A 12,242-nucleotide genomic window follows, 5' to 3' on the forward strand; every position below is an offset into this window, starting at 1 on the left:
TCTATACTTTGCAAATTTTGACTGATTTTGCTTTGGCAGAAGTGCATCACTAAGCTCACATCTGCTGGCAATATTCCTGTATTTGCTGTTTAAGTCTGGCACTGTCTAACGTGCACTCCCATCTCCCTCTACATTACGTCTGACGTCTGCCCCAGAATAACTGAAGCAGTGGTGAGCAGGCTCACCCCCAGGATTCCACCCGGCCCAAACCTGGCCACTGACCCAAAATGTGCGGACCTCACTGCTGCACCACCGGCCGGCCCCTTTCATGTTCCAGTGGCAACCTGCAGTTGAGTGCAGTGGGACTTGAATATGGTACTTGAGCCCATCTATGGCACTGTGTAGATGAGGCCAGGTGTCTTTTGTTTCCACTGTGATGTCAGAGGATTTGTCATAATTGTGTCTCTGCTATCCCAACAATATTCATGGACACAGGGTTCCAGAGCCAGCTTGGAGCAGTCTTATAACTCGCCCTTCCCAGTTAGCAAAGGTTTGACCTTCGCTGCTTTTTGGCTTGTGAATTACTGTGACTTTCAAACGTTCAAGCAGAGTCTGTCTAAAGACTGACATCATCTTTCATTGTGGATTATCCAGGTGTGATTTCTGTTCGCCTTCCATTTTCTGGGACCTCTTTTTCTTTTCTATAATATACTTGTCATGGTCTTTCTCAGCTATGTCCCTTAGACATGCTTATCAGTTCGTTCTCCTTCATTCCAAGTGATTAATTTTATACTTCTTTAATCACCGTATGTTCTCTAGTCCGAGGTGTGAGTGCTTTCATGACTCTTGGTTGTTGTCTTTGAATTTACACTGGTCATTGTAGGAATCTTTGCTATCCTAGCCTAGGTCAAACTAAGCACTGAGAACACGTGGTCATCTGGGTTGGTTTGACATCCTGAGATCAGAAACTCCAAATTCGAGGAGGTCCTGGCAACCCCCTTCACGGACATAGTGTCCTTCTGCCTTAAGCATAAGCCAAAGTCAAGAATTATCTGTTCCAAACATTGCTGAAAAGAATCGATGCCTCCTTTCCTAGGCCCCTAGCATTCTTTGAAGATCAGTCTCACTTTCCATAGCTCTGGCGTCATGGGTTCCCACTGGGTACATGCTTATGTGTCCCAAGAGATGTTTTGGAAGCCTTGAAGGAATGGAGCCCTGTCACTGTGGGTATGTCTCCTTGTCTGGAAGCACTCTACAAGTGTGTTGAAAAGCACCCTTTTCCAGAGGGCTTCATTCCTTTGTGAAGGCTGACCTCCCAGGCTAGAGTGCTCACTTTGCTTCCAATGAAATTGTCTCCCCTTAACTCTTTCTGTACAAGGATTATTGATTATGTGTTTTGACACCATATGTGAGGAAGTTGGCTCAAAATTAGAACATTACAAGTCTGTACCAAGGAAAATAAACATTCCAGGGCTGAGGATGTAAGGCAAAGAAATGGCACACTCTAGAATATTAAAGTAAGCCCCTATCAAGACACATTCTAAGGGAAAGTCCAAGGATCAGGGGTCAAGTTCGAAACTTCCAAAATCCAGAAATGAGAAGAAAAAATTTCTTTCCTGAGAGAGGAATTCATCAGATTTGTCTAATTTGTCTCAGAAACAGTATGTCCCTGAATGGGGTTGCCAGGACCAGCTCGAATTTGGAGTTTCTGATCTCAGGATGTCAACCAACCCAGATGACCACGTGGTCTCAGTGCTTAGTTTGACCTAGGCTAGGTTAGCAAAGAGTCCTGGCAGTGACTGGTGCAAATTCAAAGACAACAACCAAGAATCACGAAAGCACTCACACCTCGTCCTAGAGAATATACGGTGATTAAAGATATACAAAATTAATCACTTGGACTGAAGGAGAACGGACTGATAAGCATATCTAAGGGAGATAGTTGAGGACCATGACGATTATACTGTGGAAAAGAAAAAAAGGCGACAGAAAATGGAAGGTGAACAGAAGTCACACCTGAATAATTCACAATGAAAGATGTAAGGCTTTACACAGACTCTGAACATTGTAAAGTCAGAGAAATTCATAAGCCAAAAAGCGGCAGCGAAGGTCAAACCTGGGCTAATTGGGAAGGGAGAGATATGAGACTGCTCCAAGCGGGCTCTGTAACCCTGTGTCCATGAAGATTGCCGGGACAGATGAGACACAATTGTGACAAATCCTCTGACATCACAGTGGGCCTGAATAACTTCATGGCCTCATCTATACAGTGCCAAAGTTGGGCTCAAGTAGCACATTCAAGTTCCACTGCACTCAACTGCAGGTTGCCAATGGAACATGAAAGGCTCCAGCCGGTGGTGCAGTGGCGAGGTCAGCACCTTCTGGTTTGGTGGCCCAGGGTGGGCCGGGTGGAATAAAGTGGGTGATCGTCCTCACCACTGCTTCAGTCATTCTGGGGCAGGCGTCTGAGGTAGTGTAGAGCCAGATGGGGAGGGACGTTAGACAGGGCCAGACTTCCACAGCAAATACAGGAGCATTGCCAGCAGATGTGAGCACAGCGATACACTTCTGCCAAAACAAAACCAATTCAAAGTAGCAAAGAATCGAAACGCTGAAGCTGAAAAGAAAAAAAAAAACTGAATGCCAGTGAGAAAAATAAGATCTCTATGAAGAACCTTAGCAAAACAGGTGAAAGCTATGTCAATCGAAAACTAACAAACGTTGGGGGAAAGAAATTCAAGAAGACACAAGGAGAAAGAAGGAGATTCCAAGATCTAGGAATGGAAGCATTAACCCACTTGAAATGTCCATACCAGAGAAAGGAATCTCTGGATTCCATGCAATCCCAGTCAAAGTTGCAGCAATGTTTCCCACAGAGACAGAAGAGGGAATCCTAAAGTTTCTAGCCAGCAACAAGTGACCCTGAATAGGCAAAGGAATCCTCAGGAAAACGAAAAAAGCAGGACGTGGCACACTTTCCGATTTCAACATAGAGGACGAAGCACTAGGTACCGAGACGGCACAGTCTGGGCCCAAAAACAGGCACACAGACCCATGCAACAGAATCGAGAACCCAGAGCCCAACTCAAACGTACATGGACAGCCCATTTTCGACCAGGGAGCCAAGAGGAGACAGCGGAGAAAGGAGAGTCTCTACCATAAACAGTGCTGGGAAGCCTGCACAGCCACATGGAACACAACGAGAGTACACCATGATGTTACACCTGGCACACACACCACCTGCAATGGATCAAAGCCTTGAATGGCAGACTTGAAACCGTGAACCTTGTAGCAGAAGACCTAGGCAGAGTGCTCTTTGCCATCTGTCTGAGCCGCCTATTTGGCAGAAGCATATCTGACTGGGCCAGGGCAACAAAGGAAACAAGAAACAAACGGGACCACGTGCAATGCAGATGCTTCTGCCCAGTGAAGGAAACTATCGACTCAATGCAAAGACAGCACAAAACCTGGGACAGGATGTTTGCAAACCACACATCAGACAAGGGGTGAAAAGCCCACAGATACAATCAATTCACACGTCTCCACAAGAAAAAAAACAAGCCAATGAAAACCTGGTCAAAAGATGGAAACAGAGATTTCTGCCAAGAAGATCGAAAGAGGGCCAACAGGTGCATGAAAACTTGCTCACCATCATTCAGTCTAAGGCCAATGCAAATCCAAACTGCAAGGACATGGCAGCTCACTGTGGTCAGAATGGCTATAGGGAACCAGAGAGGAAACAACAAGTGTCAGAGAGGAGGTGGAGAGAAGGGAAGCCTCCTGCACTGCTGGTGGGAGTATAAACCGGTGCAGCCACTATACCAAGCGGTGTGGAACATCCACAGAAATTTAAGAATCCATGTCCCATATGATCCACCTATTCCTGTGCGGTGTGTTTATCCAAAGAACTCGGAAACACTACTGCATAAAGACGTGCACCGCTGAGTTCATCAAAGCCTTACTCCCGCTATCTAAGAGTTGGAAACCGACCTGGTGCACAGCAGGGGACGAATAGAGAAGGAAGATGGGCTATACCCACAGAATGGCGTGCCACTCAGCCGGAACAAAGTATGCAATCCAGCCATTTGTGACCACCCGAATGGCTGTGAGGGTTTTAGCGGAAGTGAAACAAGTCCCAGGAAGAAAGCCAAATACCATAGGATCTCACTTACAAGGAGAAGAAAAAGCAAGCACTAATGAACAGGTGGCACTGGACATTGGATTCCGGGTTCCAAGAGGCAAAAAAGGCAGTGAGGAAGGGTGAAAGAGATGGTTAGGCACAACTGTGTGGTGAGGACCTGTGATTAGGCTTACACTGGTGAAGATGATGTAAGCCACACAGAAGTCTAAAGCAATGAGGATGTAAATCTGGAAGATGTAGGATGTTCTAATGCAGGGTTATGGCAATAAGTTCACCTAAAATCAAAAATCCAAAAAGGGGTCCAGTTAGACAGCGTAAAGCTTTGGGGGCTGAAAGAGATTAGAGAAGGTGAACTTCCAAGGATGGAAAATCACCTCAAAATGCGTACAGATGCTACAGAAAGGCAGACCATTCCAAATAGGTGAAGAGGAATAGTACGAAGAGAACATGATCAGTCCTAAACCCATGAATGAACGGAAAATGTTACCGTCCATGATGTTATTACTAATCACCTTCACGAATAATCCAAACAGGCCCACTCTTCCCAAGTTCAGGCAAAAGGTTGGTCCAAAATTACAACTCAGGGCCGGCCCTGTGGTGGAGCAGGTAAGTGCCCACATTCCGCTTGGGCGGCCCGGGCCTCACTGTTTCACATCACGAGTGCATATCACATTAGTAGTGTTAGGAAATATAGATTTCATGGTACGGTGCAGGCAGAGATCATAAATAAGCAGCAATTGTGAGCATACGTTATCAATACGCACAAGAAAAGGAACCATAAGAATATTACAATCTATGGAAGCATCTGGTACACTTCCCAAAGGCAGAAGGAAGGAAAACTTGTGACCTGCCAAGGTGGAATTGGCAGAGTGACACGAGATGACATGATCATTGTGCATCAGAACATTGCCTGGGCAACTTCAACTTGTGAGGGAGTCCAGGACTTTCTCTGGGTAAGGTCCACCACTTTTGCCATCTAGCCAAGATATAAGAGATAAAACCCAGGATAATCTTACAGGAGTGAAACCAGTGTTTAGAGAGAATGTAGGAGCCCTTTCGAAGTTCAAGGAGAAAGATAGAAGCTGACAACAATTGCAGAAAAAGGAAAACTATCCTACCTAGACAGGGTGAGGAGTCAGACTTGTCTGAGAGGGCTGTGAAACTCTGTGTGCACGCAGGTTGTCAGGACAACTTCGAATTTTGAGGTTGTTTATGACATCACGGTGAACATGTCCCCCAGGGTGGCCGCATGTTTACAGTCTGAGGATTGGCCTAGGCCAGGCTATTAAAGGGAGGGATACCCAGAAACAGCTTTGACAAACAGAAAGCAGGCACAGAAACTAGAAGAGATAAAACAGAGTCTGATGCAAGGGATAAGAAAGGAACCCTAGGCCACATGTGAGAATAGAGGGACAAGCACTGAGAGGAGAACATTGTCATCTATTTAAGTCTATGGGGAGGTCATGCTGATTCAAGCTTGCAACTTCATTGGAAACAAGAGGCCGGACTTGGGGCTCATCACACCTACAGTGCCCTTGTGCATTAAGCATAATGCAAAGTCAAGAAAGATGTCTTGAGAACATTGAAGAGAAGAATCGATGCCTCCTTTCCGAGGCCCATAGCATTCTTTGAAGGTCAGTCTCTTTTTCCGAAGCTCTGGTGTCACGTGGGCCCACTGGGCACATGCTAATGTGTCCCAAGAGATGTCTTGGAAGCCTTGAAGGAATGGAGCCCTGTCACGCTTGGGCTATGTCTCTTTGTTTGGAAGTGCTCTACAAGGGTGCTGAAAAGCACCCTTTTCCACAGGGCTTCGTTCCTTCGTGAAGGCTGCCCTCCCAGGCTAGTGTGCTCAATTTGCCTCCATCGAAATTCTCTCCCCCTACCTCTTGCCGTATAAGGATTATTGACTATGTGTTTTGACACCATATGTAAGGAAGTTGCACGAAAATTAGAACTTTACAATTGTGTTTCAAGAAAAATAAACAGGCCAGGGCAGAGGATGTAGGGCAAGCAAATGGCACACCCTATAAAAATTAAGTAAGCCCGTATCTGGACGGAATCTAGGGGAACGTTCCAGGATAAGGGGTCAAGTTCGAAACTTCCCAAATCCGAAAAAAAGACAGAAAAATATCTTTCCTGGAGAGTGGAATTCATCTGATTTGTCTAATTTGTCTTGGAAACATTGTGTCCGTGAAGGGGGTTGCCAGGACCACCTCGAATTTGGAGTTTCTGACCTCAGGATGTCAAACCAACCCAGATGACCACGTGTTCTCAGTGCTTAGCTTGACCTGGGCTAGGACAGCAAAGACTGCTTCAAGTGACCGGTGCAAATTCAAAGACAACAACCGAGAGTCACGAAAGCACTCACACCTCGCCCTAGAGAACATACAGCGATTAAAGAAATACAAACTTAATCACTTGGAATGAAGGAGAACGGACTGATAAGAATGTCTAAGGGACATAGCTGAGAAAGACCATGACAAGTATACTATGGAAAAGAAAAAGAGGACTAGGAAATGGAAGGTGAACAGAAATCACACCTGAATAATCCACAGTGAAAGATGATGTCCGTCTTTAGACAGACTCTGCTTGAACGTTTGAAAGTCAGAGAAATTCACAAGCCAAAAAATGGCAGTGAAGGTCAAGCATGGGCTAACTGGGAAGGGTGAGTTATGAGACTGCTCCAAGCAGGCTCTGAAACCTGTATCCATGAAGCATGCTGGACATCAGAGACACAATTATGACAAATCCTCTGACATCACAATGGACCCGAAAAACAACCTGGCCTCATCTACACAGTGCTTGAGTTGGGCTCACTAGTATATTTAACTCCCATTGCACTCAACTGCACGTTGCTGAAAGGGGCCGGCCGGTGGTGCAGTGGTGAGGTCCCCACCTTCTGGGTCTGTGGCCCAGTATGGGCTGGGTGGAATCCTCGGTTTGGGCCTCCTCACCACTGCTTAAGTCATTCTGGTGCAGGCGTCCAGGTAGTGTAGAGGCAGATGTTTAGGGACGTTAGACAGGGCCAGACTTCCACAGCGAATACAGGAGCATTGCCAGCAGATGTGAGCACAGCAATGCACTTGTGCCAAAACAAAACCAATTAAAAGTTGCAAAGAATAGAAAAACTGAAGCTAAGAAAAAAAAACCAGGAGCTTGCCATTACGAAGAACAGGATCTCTGTGAATAACCTTAGCAAAACTGGTGAATTCTATGTTAATTCAAAAACTATCAAACCTTTGGGGAAAGAAATTCAAGAAGACACAAGAAAAAAAAGATATCGAGGGATCTAGGAATGGAAGGATTAACACACTTGAAAGGTTCATACCGCAGAAAGGAATCTCTGGATTCCATGCAATCCCAGTCAAAGTTGCAGCAGTATTTGCCACAGAGAAGAAGAGAGAATCCTAAAATTTCTAGGCAGCAACAAGAGACCCTGAATAGGCAAAGGAATCCTCAGGAAAACGAAAAAAGCAGCACGTGTCACAATTTCTGATTTCAACATGGAGGACGAAGTGCTAGGTACCGAAACGGCACAGTCTGGGCCCAAAAACAGGCACACACACCCATGCAAAAGAATTGAGAGCCCAGAGCCCAACTCAAACGTACATGGACAGCCCATTTTCGACCAGGGAGCCAAGAGGAGACAGCAGAGAAAGGAGAGTCTCTACCGTAAACTGTGCTGGGAAGTCTGCACAGCCACATGGAACACAACGAGAGTACACCATGATGTTACACCTGGCACACACACCACCTGAAATGGATTAAAGCCTTGAATGGCAGACTTGAAACCGTGAACCTTGTAGGAGAAGACCTACGCAGATTGCTCTTTGCTATCTGTCTGAGCTGCCTATATGGAAGAAGCATGTCGGACTGGGCAAGGGCAACAAATAAACAAGAAACAAATGGGACCACGTCAAATGCACACACTTCTGCCCAGTGAAGGAAACCATCGACTGAATGCTAAGACAGCACAACAACTGGGAGAGGATGTTTGCAAACCACACATCGGACAAGGGGTGAAAAGCCCAAAGATAAAATCAACTCAGTAGCCTCCACAAGAAAAAATAAACAAGCCAATGAAAACCTGGTCAAAAGATGGAAGCAGAGATTTCTGTGAAGAAGATAGAAAGAGGGCCAGCAGGTGCATGAAAACTTGTTGACCATCATTAAGTCTCAGGAAAATGCAAATCCAAACTGCAAGGACATGGCAGCTCACTGTGGTCAGAATGGCTAGAAGGAAGCAGACAGGAAATAACAAGTGTCACAGAGGAGGTGGAGAGAAGGGAAGCCTCCTGCACTGCTGGTGGGAGTGTAACCCTGTGCAGCCACAACGCCAAAGGTGTGGAACAGCCTCAGAAATTTAAGTATCCATGTCCCATATGACCCAGCTATTAATCTGCTGCTTGTTTATCCAAAAAAGTCAGAAAGACTACTGCATAAGGACATGTGCATGGCTGAGTTCGCCACAGTCTTACTCCTGATATCCAAGACTTGGAATGCGCCCTGGTGTCCAGAAAGGGATGATTGGAGAAGGAAGATGGGCTATAGCCACACAATGGCATACCACTCAGCCGGAACAAATGATGCAAGCCAGCCATTTGTGACCACCAGAATGGCTGTGAGGGTTTTAGGGGAAGTGAAACAAGCCCCAGGGAGAAATACAAATACCATAGTATCTCACTTACAAGGAGAAGAAAAAGCAAGCACTAACCAACAGGTGGCACAGAACATTTGATTGCTGGCTCGCAGAGGCAAAGAGGGGCGGTGAGGGAGGGTGAAAGAGAAGATCAGGCACAAGTGTGTGGCGAGGGCCTGTGATTAGTCTTACACTGGTGAAGATGATGTAAGCTACACAGAAGTCTAAAGCAATGAGGATGTGAATCTGGAAGTTATAGTATGTTCTAATGCAGGGTCATGGCTATAAATTCACCTCAAATCAAAAATCCAAAAAGGGGTCCAGAATGATGTCATAAAGTTTTGGGGGCGGAAAGAGTTTACAGAAGGTGAACTTCCAAGGATGGAAAATCACCTCAAAATGCTGACAGATGCTACAGATGTGTAGATGAGACCAGGTAGTTTTTCGGGTCCACTGTGATGTCAGAGGATTTGTCATAATTGTGTCTCTGCTGTGCCGGCAAGGGTCATGGACACAGGGTTTCAGAGCCCACTTGGAGCAGTCTCATAACTCGCCCTTCCCAGTTAGCCCAGGTTTGCACTTCGCTGCCATTTTGTGGCTTGTGAATTTTTCTGACATTCAAACGTTCAAGCAGACTCTGTTTAAAGACTGACGTCTTTCATTGTGGATTATTCAGGTGTGATTTCTGTTCACCTTCCATTTTCTGGGACCTTTTTAATTTTCCCTAGTATACTCGTAATGGTCTTTCTCAGCTATTTCTATTAGATATTCTTATCGGTCCGATCTCCTTCAGTCCAAGTGATTAATTTTGTATTTCTCTAATAACCGTATGTTCTCTAGGCCGAGGTGTGAGTGCTTTCGTGACTCTTGGTTGTTGTCTTTGAATTTGCACCGGTCACTTGAAGGAGTCTTTGCTGTCTTAGCCTAGGTCAAACTAAGCACTGGGAACACGTGGTCATCTGGGTTGGTTTGACATCCTGAGGTCAGAAACTCCAAACTCGAGGTGGTCCTGGCATCCCCCTTCAGGGACACAATGTTTCCAAGACAAATTAGACAAATCTGATGAATTCCTCTCTCCAGGAAAGATATTTTTCTGTCTCCTTTCCGGATTTGGGAAGTTTCGAACTTCACCCCTGATCCTGGAACGTTCCCCTAGGTTCCGTCTAGATACGGGCTTACTTTATTTCTATAGGCTGTGCCATTTGTTTGCCTTACATCCTCAGCCCTGGCCTGTTTCTTTTTCTTGCAACAGAATTGTAATGTTCTCATTTTCAGCCCACTTCCTTACATGTGGTGTCAAAACACATAATCAATAATCCTTCTACGGCAAGAGGTAGGGGGAGAGAATTTTGATGGAGGCAAACTGAGCACACTAGCCTGGGAGGGCAGCCTTCACGAAGGAACGAAGCCCTGTGGAAAAGGGTGCTTTCAGCACCCTTGTAGAGCACTTCCAAACAAAGAGACGTACCCAAAGCGTGACAGGGCTCCATTCTTTCAAGGCTTCCAAGACATCTCTTGGGACACATTAGCATGTACCCAGTGGGCCCCCGTGACGCCAGAGCTATATAAAGTGAGACTGATCTGCAAAGAATGCCAGGGGCCTAGGAAAGGAGGCATCGATTCTTCTCTGCAACGTCCTCAAGACATCATTCTTGACTTTGGCTTATGCTTAAGGCAGAAGGACCACGTAGGTCTGATAAGGCCCAAGACCGGCCTCTTGCTTCCAATCAAGTTGCAAGCTTGAATCAGCATGGCCTCCCCATAGACTTGAATAGATGACAACGTTCTCCTCTCGGTGCTTGTCCCTCTATTCTTGCTTCCTGCCAAGGATTCCTTTCTTACCCCTTGAATCAGCGTCTGTTTTACGTCCTCCAGTTTCTGTGTCCGCTTTCTGTTTCTCAAAGCTGTTTCTGGGTATCCCTCCCTTTAATAGCCTAGCCTAGGTCAATCCTCAGTCTGTAACCGTGCGGCCATCTTGTCGGACATGATCCTCGTGATGTCATAAACAACCTCAGAATTCGAAGTTGTCCTGACAACCTGCGTGCACACAGAGTTTCAGAGCCATCTCAGGCCAGTGTGACTCCTCACCCTTTCCAGGTAGGATAGTTTTCCTTTTTCTCGATTTCTGGTCGGTTTCTTTCTCCTCGAACTTTGTAAGGCCTGCTACATTGTCTCTAGACACTGGTTTCTGTCCTGTAAGATTATCCTGGGTTTTATCCCTTACATTTTATGTAGATGGCCAAGTGGGTGGACCTTCCCCAGAGAAAGTCCTGGACTCCCTCCCAAGTTGAAGTTGCCCGGGCAATCCTCTGATGCGCAATGATCGTGTCATCTCCTAGCACTCTGCCAATTCCACCTTGGCAGGTCCCATGTTTTCCTTCCTTCTTCCTTTGGGGAAGTGTACCAGATGCATTCATGGATTGTAAAAACCTCACGGTTCTTTTTCTGGTGCGTATTGATAAGGTGACCTCACCATTGCTAATTATTTTATGATCCCTGTCCGCACCGTACCATGAAATCTATATTTCCTAACACTGCTAATGTGATCTGCACCCGTGATGTGAAACAGTGAGGCCTGGGCCGCCCAAGCGGAGCGTGGGCACTTACGCGCTCCGCCACAGGGCCGGCCCTGAATTGGACTTTTGGACCAACCTTTTGCCTGAACTTGGGAAGACGTGGGCCTGTTTGGATTATTCGTGAAGGTGATTAGTAGTAACATCCTGGATGGTAACCTTTTCCATTGGTGCATGGGTTTAGCACGCAGCATGTTCTGTGGGTAGTATTCCTCTTCATCTAATTGGAATGGTCTACCTTTCTGTAGCATCAGTACGCATTTTGAGGTGAATTTCCAGCCTTGGAAGTTCACCTTCTCTAATCTCTTTCGGCCCCAAAGCTTTATGCCATCATTCTGGACCCCATTTTGGATTGTTTGCTTTTAGGTGAATTTATTGCCGCAACCCTGCATTAGAACATCCTATATCTTTCCGATTTGCACCCTGATCGATGTAGACTTCCGTGTAGCTTACATCATCTTCCCCTGCGTAAGCCTAATAGCAGGCCCTCACCACACACTTGTGCCTCTTCATCTGTTTCCCCCTCTCACACCTCCCCTCTTTGTCTCTGGGAACCCCCAATCAAATGCCCCATGCCACCTGTTCCTTACTGCTTGTTTTTTCTTCTCCTCTTAAGTGAGTTCCTACGGTATTTGCCTTTCTCCCTGGGGCTTGTTTCACTTCCCTAAAACCCTCACAGCCATTCTGGTGGTCACAAATGGCTGGATTGCATCCTTTGTTCTGGCTGACTGGTATGCCATTGCGTGGCTATAGCCGATCTTCCTTCTGCACTCATCCCTTGCTGGGCTCCAGGGAGGCTTCCAAGTCTTGGGTAGTGGGAGCGACGCTGTGGTGAACTCAGTGGTGCACATGTCTTTATGCAGGAGTGTTTCCGAGTTCTTTGGATCAACACGCCGCAGAGGAATAGCTGGATCATATGAGACATGGATTCTTAAAGTTCTGAGGCAGT

The sequence above is a fragment of the Equus asinus genome, chromosome 24 (genome assembly GCF_041296235.1).
Source record: "Equus asinus isolate D_3611 breed Donkey chromosome 24, EquAss-T2T_v2, whole genome shotgun sequence".
Lineage (NCBI taxonomy): Eukaryota > Metazoa > Chordata > Mammalia > Perissodactyla > Equidae > Equus > Equus asinus.